This window comes from Plutella xylostella, chromosome 3 (genome assembly GCF_932276165.1).
Source record: "Plutella xylostella chromosome 3, ilPluXylo3.1, whole genome shotgun sequence".
In the NCBI taxonomy this organism is placed as follows: Eukaryota; Metazoa; Arthropoda; class Insecta; order Lepidoptera; family Plutellidae; genus Plutella; species Plutella xylostella.
This window is the reverse complement of record NC_063983.1, coordinates 7,707,264-7,717,432: the sequence shown is the minus strand read 5'-3', so window position 1 is coordinate 7,717,432 and position 10,169 is coordinate 7,707,264.

Sequence of the window (10,169 nt, the reverse complement as noted above, 5' to 3'; positions counted from 1 at the left end):
GCCCAGTCGCCTGTGGGTATTTGTTTTTATGTAATGCGTTCCATTCGATTCGCTGAACTGGCATTTGAGTGAATGCATTGCAGTGTATGAATTTTAATTGTGAACAGATTGAATCTAGTCAATGACTCGTATGGGAACTTTGTTAAATGTCGTCATTTTCAAGCCCAATATATAAAAAAAATATACCTATCCCTATTTAGAGACTTATTTTAGACTTGGCTTATGAAAGCTGAAAACGTATTCCTTTAACAAAGGTTAGCTGATTAAGTCAAGTAGTTAAAAATTCACGTAAGTAAGTAATAAATTCATGTTTTCATAAAGTTTACCTAACACTGTGAGGAAACAATGTGACCCATTAGAATGCAAACTGCAACTAATAATTAGAAACAGCCTTAGGCAATTAAGCATTATGCAAAAGTGGCACTCCCGCCGCCGCCTGCTGAGTAAAGGCCACGTCCACTCTGATAAGGGATTCACAACACAACATAATTAATCATACATCCATACATATACACTGACGTGCATTGTGTTTCTCTCAATACGCTCAGGTTGTATGCCCTGATGACTTTAGCTCCCGATTTAATTTCCTTACACTGATTGCCGGTGGCTGCTCACTTTTATTTTCTTATTACTCACTCTCATTAATGGATGTTTTTGATGAAACCGGCCATTTGTGCTTACTGAGAGCCGCTCGCGAGGTGCCACTCGAGTTACATTATTGTTGAACAATGTTCGAATTAACCCAGAGTTGGGCAGTCTAGGTGCTGAAAGATCGTGATTTCAGCTAATAATTTTATGTTCATTATTAAAAAAAAAAACATATGTGTTTGCGAGCCAGTGAGGAAACCCCTGCGAGGCAATTTTTCATTGCTCTTCGGATAGCACATCAGCGCGAAAATCAGGTGCCGAAAAAAGGCCAACGCGACAAAAAGACGAGAGCAGCAGCACGGCGAAACACTCGCCGGTGATGGATGGTCATTATGATGTCATTGACATAATTCTTATTTATCCTTCTCCTCGCCCGCTTTGAGCACAAAACCGCAGCGTAAGTAGCCTCGGCGCAAGGAATTGTTGTGGTTGGCTACCGTGCGTACTGTGTACTCACACACAATGAGCAATGATGTTTGAAATCGTGTCTCAAGTTTACACTTTTTGCTCGAGGCGTTAATCTACGATACGTTTGTACTTTTAATTTGGTTTCGTTCGAGTTTAGTTGGATCAGTGTTTCGGGTTTGCTGCATCATCGGCGGTCTAATCACGCGTCGTCGAGATTGAAACAGGCGGCCGGATCGCATCAAAGGCGGTATCACACTGTTATTTTGACTGATTGATCTCCTTCGTCAACAAAAAAGGTTGCATCGGCACCAACAGTAGCTGAGAAAAAACAAATTAGTTGGCTAAACCTTTCATGAGGTATTGTTATTTTCACCACCTCCTCGGCTGGTGATCGCCGCAAACTCGAATATCATGGTGACCGCGACCTTGTTCGGGACAAAAAACAGATTTTTTGGAGAAATGCTCGGTGTCAGGTTGAAGCGGCGCGAGCTTTGATTGTCGAGATTCTCATATTTAGTTTTAATTGGTGGCTTTATCGAGTTTACATTTTACGGTCGAGAATCGATGAGAGGTTAATAAGCGGCCCGTTTGAGACGTGTCTGGGTTTTTTGTGATTCCGTTTGATGCCTGTAATAAGGAGTATATAGAGTGTCTAGCTTTTAATTAGTGCCTATTACATAAGCAGCTATTTAGTGCTAATTAATCGATTAGTGCTTAATCGTAAACGCGCGTTGCAATTTGTATGGAGGGTTATTATATTTTTTATCGTACATAAGCGTTTACAGACAATTCTAGCTTCAATTAGAAACAAGCCGGGAATGCGAGCTAATCGTCTCCAGTATATTTTTTTGGTGAGATATGGGTCTGAATTAATTGGCGTGTATATTCGTTCCCACTAGCCGCATGTGAACATCGGTCATTATACGGAACCGAACATTCGAATGGGAATTGTGCTCAAATCTTTATTGTTCGAGCAATAGTCGATATTGATTTCGGCTTTTCGATACCGACGTTTGTCGATTATTGCTAGTTTTATTGGTACCTGGGAACATTGTAATTAAGCATATCGGCTTTTTTCTCTCATACATCCAGAACGTTTCGTGTCTATTGACTATAATATTTTTTGGGACTAACCTTGAAAGGCGTATGCACCGAAGATTGGTCTCATGTTGTTAATTGAGGAGCTTGTGCCTGTTGTGTAATCCATTTAGCCGAGAACGTTATTTAATTATTCACTACACTATATACTTTATATTCCACTGAACAAAAGTTGCTTGACGAGTCATTTAGCTTTGTAACTATGTATGATTCACTGGACGATTGAGTTATCCATTTGACACAGCGCGATGCGATCACCGGTGTTGGCGGACGCGACGCACGAACCGTTGACTAAAACCACTATTTGTAGCATAAGTGAATCAATTACTAAGTCGCTGTCGGCAGTTCTGTAATTCCCGCAATGATCCCGCTACCCTCCCGTGCAGGGCATTCGCTCCACCTCCTTCTGTCCCCTTCCACTTTTTATTTTGTCGTAATAATAGTAAATCACTCGCTCCGTGTATGTACGTCATACGGGGCCGCATTTAAAAGGGTGTAAATTTATGAAATGCATTGTTGGATTCCTATTGTGATGGAAACGTATACATTACAAATGTGTGGATATTAATACTGAAGACTGCTGAATAGTTGCGATGTGATTGCTGAATATTTCATACGAACCTACGTGCGGTTGAAATACTACTGCAAATGATACAAATATAAATCAGAAATTCCGCATGTTTATAAATTGTAAATAAAATATACCTACACGGCATCATTTCATTTCATTATACATTATTTAGTAGGTACCTTAAATATTATAATCATAACGGTGGCGCAGCAAAGTATCTATTTACTTTGACCGCTAAATTTCACGAATATTCATTAAGTAGGTATGTTACAGAATTTCAGCGTAGTTTAAACGATATTCAATCATTACAGATTTCTTGCAGACCACCTTTGGTGCACTAAAATAAAGTGAGATTGATAAGTGCAAAGTTCCCTTCTCAGCCACAGCTGCCCGCGATCTCCTATATCACAATATTCACAATGGTATCTGTAACTATCGATAAAAACTCGTCATGCAAATTATCGAGTTTTGTACCGACGTATTGTCGACGCTTCGTCTGCGCTGTCCTACGAACGCCGCGCGATTCGACGCGCATTAAATGTTTTTTTTACGTAAAATTTTGCCAAAGATTTTATAAGACACCGCCCAGGCAGCTGCTTAAAATGCCGAATGCAGTGTGCTTTCTAAACAATGGCGAAACATCTTGGGAGATATATAAATATTCAAATCTGTTCAATGACAAACGTTATGAAGTTGAAAAACTAAAATCCAATACACGCATAATTATTAAACTATATTTTGTTGTGTTTATGTGCCTGCTAAGTAGTAGTGAGGGTTATCTTAGAAATATAGGATGAAGGCTAGATCACTCGTGGTTTTCAATCAAAACTAGATTAGTCAAACGCCTCGAAAAGTGAATTAAAAGCACGATTAACATTACAAAACCTCTTAAAAAAATCATATTACAAAAATACAACTTTTTCCTGCAAAGTGTAAACCCGATAAAGTCATACCTATATGACTTTTTCAAGCCATGTTACTTCAGTGTAACAATTTATAAGCTTTTTAGGTGTAAATGTGTCTGTCCTGTTCCATAGGCATATTTACTTGCTATACTTAAAACGAACCGAATGGCGTAGTGGTTAGTGACCCTGACTACTGAGCCGAAAGTCCCGGGTTCGATTCCCGGCTGGGGCAGATATTTGTTTAAACACAGATATTTGTTCTCGGGTCTTGGATGTGCCCGTAAAATGGCAATAGGCCCGCCCCCTATTACATTGGGACTAACATAACACTGGCGAAAAGTGGGTGCAGCAATGCACTTCTGCCTACCCCGCAAGGGAGTACATTAGTACAAGGTGTGAGTGTTTGTTTTCTTTCTGTTTCTTTAAAACGAACTTGCATACATATAAAACGGCTGCTCATCTACAGTATATTACAAACTTGCTTTAAATATGTGTAAAGTTCATACTCTCACAGCTACTATATTCGGGGTTATTTAATTTCCGTGAGTGCTGCAGACTTTAAGTTTTATGTGACCCGAGCTTTTAAGCTCGGATGTTAGAGGATTGTAAAAGCTTAAAGCTTTTGCTTCGAGATTTAGCTTGGTTCGATTATTTCATTTTATTAACCTACCAGACTCATACCTCATAATTAAAAATAGTTTTGTTATACAATTTTATTATAGTTAAGTCAACTTATTTGGTCCGTGGTCATCTGATAGAAGAACATTTGAAACTAACTGAGAAAAGAAACATTCAAGAATAAGCTGAAGATTATAGTAAAATTTTACATCCGCATAATTTATAAATATTCTTGACTTTCTTTCTCCCTAAGGTAATTTAAATACACTTTTTCACGGATACTTATTCAAAATTCATTGGAAGAAATCTTGTTTAGAGTGATGATTTCAGTATTTCAGTCACCCTGTTTGGACTTGCAGTGCCATTTCTGCAACTTTCAATATGTATAAAAAATCTTCAGTGTAAGGCTCTCGTTGCTGATATTATGGCAAACTCCTCGGGGGCCCACCTTGCACGGATTAAGGCGGTTACTAGACCGGAAGCGGGAGCCTGGTTGCATGCACTGCCTTCGCCCCAGCTTGGCACATATTTGGACAACGACAGTTTACGCATTGCAGTAGCATTGCGACTTGGCTGCGACGTCTGTGTTCCACACAAGTGCATCTGCGGGGTGATGGTAGAGGCAGACGGCCACCACGCCCTCAGCTGCATGAGGTGTGCCGGGAGGTTGCCCCGTCATAGTGCCCTCAACGACATAATACGCAGAGCTTTGGTGTCAGCTAACATCCCGTGCGTCCTTGAACCTCCTGGTTTGTTTCGGACCGACGGGAAGCGCCCTGATGGCCTTACACTAATTCCTTGGAAGAGGGGCCAATGTCTGGTTTGGGACGCTACATGTGTAAGTACCTATGCCGCCGCTCATCTCGGCAACACAATTCGTGCTGGAGGAGCTGCTGCCGAGACAGCTGCAGGGGCAAAGCATTTAAAGTACTCCAATTTGAAAGCCTCTTACAGCTTTTTGCCCTTTGCTGTCGAAGCAGCAGGTTCCTGGGGAACAGAGGCGTTATGCTTCATCAGAGAGCTTGGCAAGCGCCTGAAGGAAAAAGGTCATGATGCTCGCTCTGGGTCGTTCCTGGTTCAGCGCATTTCGTTGGCGATACAGCGCGGTAATGCGGCTGGCTTGTTGGGCACTTTAGAGCCAGGAACGATACGAGGCGGCATCTTTGACTAGTTAGACTAAGCTTGAGGCGAATACTTTGAATTTTTAAAATTTTATCTTTTAGTTCAGTTTTCATAATTTTATTTACAATTAGGTTAGGCTTCATTAGTTAAATGTTAATTTATATTATAACCTTGAATAAATAAATACGGTTTTGTAAGTTAAAAAATATATAATATTCATAAAAAATAGGTAGGTACCTACTTATTTTTGATAGATCTATTTCCTCCGAGTCCCATGTTTATCATGCTCATAAAATGTAAAACGGTCCCTGTGAGATATACAAGCAGCCGATCATACATGAATAGTTAATGAAACTGTAACGTCTTCCAACTTTGAACATACTTTAAATGGTAGCTGCAGTAATATCGGAGTACAGGACGTATGGCTTATATAATTTACCTCTCTTACTTTAAGGAGATGATGATGAAGTACTTAATTGAAAATGTAAATAAATGTAGAGTTCGTTGTGAAACTAAAAAAGTATAAATATGTATACTTGAACAAGCTACCACTATCAAATACCCTATTAAAGAAACTACACCGACGTAATTCGTTAAATTCCCCAATGAGTGCTCAAGAATTCGACTGCTGACTCACGCCTCCCTATTGTTGGTTTTCATTCATATTTACTAAAAAAACAACTTGAATGAGGGTTTCGATTGCTTTTTGTTGCTGGAGGGATGCTTTGAGACATATTATTATCAGTGGCGGCGACCAGTGGCTCACTGTCAAATGAAATCGATCGTATTTTGTTTGACAACCTGACAAGTGTCAAAACAAAATCGAGTGGTGTCTTGGGATTAGCCGAGTTGATTCGAGTGGCATGCGAGAATAGCCCACAATAGGATACATTATTGTAAAGTGCTATTTTACCTTTGCAATACTTTTTCTACGCTACTTGAATTTTGTATTGTTGCAAATATAAATTTCTTATTATCATTTTGAGTGAAGTGCAGTGGACATCATGTCTATTTCTGATATGAATACATTTTTCATTATATTTATTACATGGTATTTCTAAATCAATAGTTACGATGAAGTTACAAGCGATCAAATAATCTGAGTAAACCGCTGGAGTTCAAAACAAATCTCATTGAAAACTATTGACGACCGAATGGCGTAGTGGTTAGTGACCCTGACTACTGAGCCGAAGGTCCCGGGTTAGATTCCCGGCTGGGACAGATATTTGTTTAAAGACAGATATTTGTACTCGGGTCTTGGGTGTTGATATTTATATTTAGTATCTATCTATCTATGTATTTGTGTAGATATATCAGCTGTCCGACACCCATAACACAGGTTCTGCCTAGCTTGTGGTCGGATGGCCGTGTGTGAGATGTCCCCACATATTTATTTATATTTATTTATTTATTTATTACCTAGGTATTATGAACTAACTATTGCTAAAGCTGCTTTATTGGAAATGTATTGTTTCATAAAAGAATATTTTCCAAATAATATAATATCTGGATTAAAAGCAATTATTTTAACTTTGTAACAGGTTATTCAGGACAAATTACCTACTCAGAAAAAAATAATATTATAAAATAAAAGGTAATTTATTATTGAAATACGTTTTAACAATTATTTCCTAAAATGTTCTATCTGACACGTGTAATTTGAGTTCTTACTTCATAAAGGTTTTAAAACTACAGAAAAACAAGTTCGGGACCTAGATTTAAAATCGCATAATAGGTACGGTCATGTGCAGAGAAACTTGACCCCCTCTCATAGTAACAATGCTTCTGAGAGGGGTCAGATTTCTCTGCCTTATACCTATTTGGACCTACATTTAAAACTGTAAGTATAGTAGGTGCCATAAAAGTCGTTATACATACTAAACTCCCCGTCTCCTGTGCAAACATATTTGAAAGCCAGAGTCTTATCGTAGTCATTTTCCGCCCTCATTAGTACCAAAGCTTCATCTCTACCAGGCAATCATAGACTTTACGCTTCTTGTATAAGGTCGACATTGACGGGCCAGACAATTATGTGAGTTAGTACAAACATCCGACTATTTTCTATTGTTCCAGTACTTAAGCGATTGTTCTAGAAGGCACTTTCGCCGCTTGTGTATGCAAATCAGCTTAGTATGGGCTCGTGGGCATTTGCTGGCATACTTTGCTCCCTGTTTCAGGCCCTCTTATGAGCGTGCTAGTTAGATATGGGTATGTTTGCGCTTTACCTAAGTATTATGTGCGTTAGGTCGTAAGGTTGCCGGGTTTATGTCCAATAACTTAGGTGAATTGCGGACAGGAACGTGCTTCCAGATTAATTAAAAGGTTTCATGTTAATTTTAACGGTAAATGGAATTATTATAGCACTACGAATTTTCCTCCAAGATTGTAATTTTTCAAAATTATGTCTGCTGGTTCATGATTGTCAATGTAAAATAAGTAATTTATATTTTATGTGTGTATATGTACTAACTTGAATAAAAGTTCTATTCCAATGATTTAAGTATACTGTCAGCACATGTAGGTACATCAAGTACATTAAATAAGGGTACTTCCTTTAGGTAGAGTTTGTTTGAATTTGAAATAACAAAGACGGTTTTCCTGTCTACATAATAATAATGGAATCGAAGTAACTAAACGATACATTTGGACATTAAACCCTTTAACAATTACAATTAAGAGGAACCTTTAACAATTCAACCAAATAAGTAAGCTATTAGTCGAAGTCAAAATAACGTTTAATCGTCTGCGGGTCTCCCAAAACGTTCAGCTAAACGTCAACTGTTCAGTAAATTAATAAAATATGTGAATGTTAATTAAAGTCATTAGCCGAGAGTCAAGGGAAGAACATGCCGACAAGAGGACAGAAAAAAAAGGAAAAAAAAGAGAAAAAAAAAACCGTTGTGTGATCGCGCCGCCGCCGCCGCCGCCGCCGCCGCCGCACCCACCGCCGCTGTATGAAAACAACTCAAATGTGTTAAATATGGAACGTCAGCCCATTAACTTATTCAATTCCTGAACGACGCTTTTCTTTCCTATCAGAACTATCATCCTTATCCCTTTAAACATAAGCGTCTAGCGCCACTAATGCCTCTCTCGCATGGCCACATTATAATTTCTCGTAACGGGTCATTACAATATCTCATCGTGACACAGAAAAATTTCACATGTCATTTAGACATATTTTTATGAGTGTTTGTTTTTCGTGCGTGAGGCGGGGCCTTTTCACACGCTCCGTTAAACTCGTTCATTCAACGGAATGGTTCATGAAATTTCCATTTTGATATTTCAGTTTATGAAAATGGCTGAAAACTATGCTAATTGTGTGTAGTTGCTTAAGAAACATGTTTTTAATTAGAATCTAGTTTGAAACCATCCAACTAATAAACTATTATTTATTTTCATTTATGTGTAACAAAATACTACTACGCAAAAAATACGCATAAAACTAAGTTTATCAAGATGATGCATGCATCGAACCGAATCGTTTTTTAACAGGAAATTAATGAATTTATACATACCTCTTGATTCATAGACTATTCAGTTATATGTATGAAGTATAGGTAATATAATTTATATTCCCGGAACAGGCACAGCATAGCAAATCCTTCTAATTACAGAGCCGACCTGAGTGACATGTGGCCTTTATTTAACGACTTTTGACAATTAACTTGGGTGTTTTTTTTGTCATCAAATCTGAATGTTTCTGTGTTGGTAACGGATGCGGATGTAATTTTTATGGGACTTCAAATTACTTCACATTCTATTCTATTATATGTTATTCTATGTGGAGGTGTTGGTTCATGCACCTGGCTCTCTTCAATGAAAATTTACTTCGAAATTAAGGAAATAAGGACTGACGTTAGAGAGGGCGTAAGTTCAATACTTTCTGACGAATCAACTGTACCTTAGTGACGAGTTGAGAGATTATTTTAATAAAGTTTCATCATCATCATCATAAGCCAATAATCATCCACTGCTGGACATACATAGGCCTTTCCCAAGGAGCGCCACAACACTCGTCCTCGCCCTTCCTCATCCAACCACTACCGGTTAACCGCCTAAGGTCGTCAGTCCAGCGGGCAGGAGGGCGTCCTACGCTGCGTTTGCCTGTTCGTGGTCTTCACTTATAAAGTTTTCCTATTATTAATTAGCGGATATAGTTAGAACTAGCTACGTGTCATCACACTTACATTTATAATTTATAGAGTCTTGGCAAAGTGGAAGTGGCTCTGACCTCATTAAGGTCTACAGGATGTTGCAAAAGTATAATACTTACGTTGAGTATAACCTATTCAGTAGATTTTCATTCGGCACGGAGATCCCACTCTAGCTTCCGAAAACCAAAGTTTCAGGGCGATAACTGTATCTCGTTGCATTAATGGTGACTTGCACTCAACATTCAAATGTAATTCAATCTATTGCTGGCTTGCTTAGACACTATACTTTCAAAGCAAGCCAGCAATAGATTCAATGGGCTATGTCCGAAAAAAATCAACAGCGCTCATAATTTATCTGATGATAGAAATAACCCTCCGTATCATCCTAAAAAAACTCAGTTTTTTTTCTATGCATTAGTAATTTTATAAAAATAAAAACATTTTAAATTTCATAAAACGGGGAAATTACGGCACTTCAGGACTTTTTCCATCGTCTCTATAAGCCACCCTAAACGTACCAATAGCAAGTGCTCTCGATTGTTCGCTTTTGGCCATGCTAGAGTAACTTCCCCGTATCGTGTGTGGCCGAGATCCCAATTCAGTGAACACGATAGATGGCGGCTTGCACAGTGAACAAATATG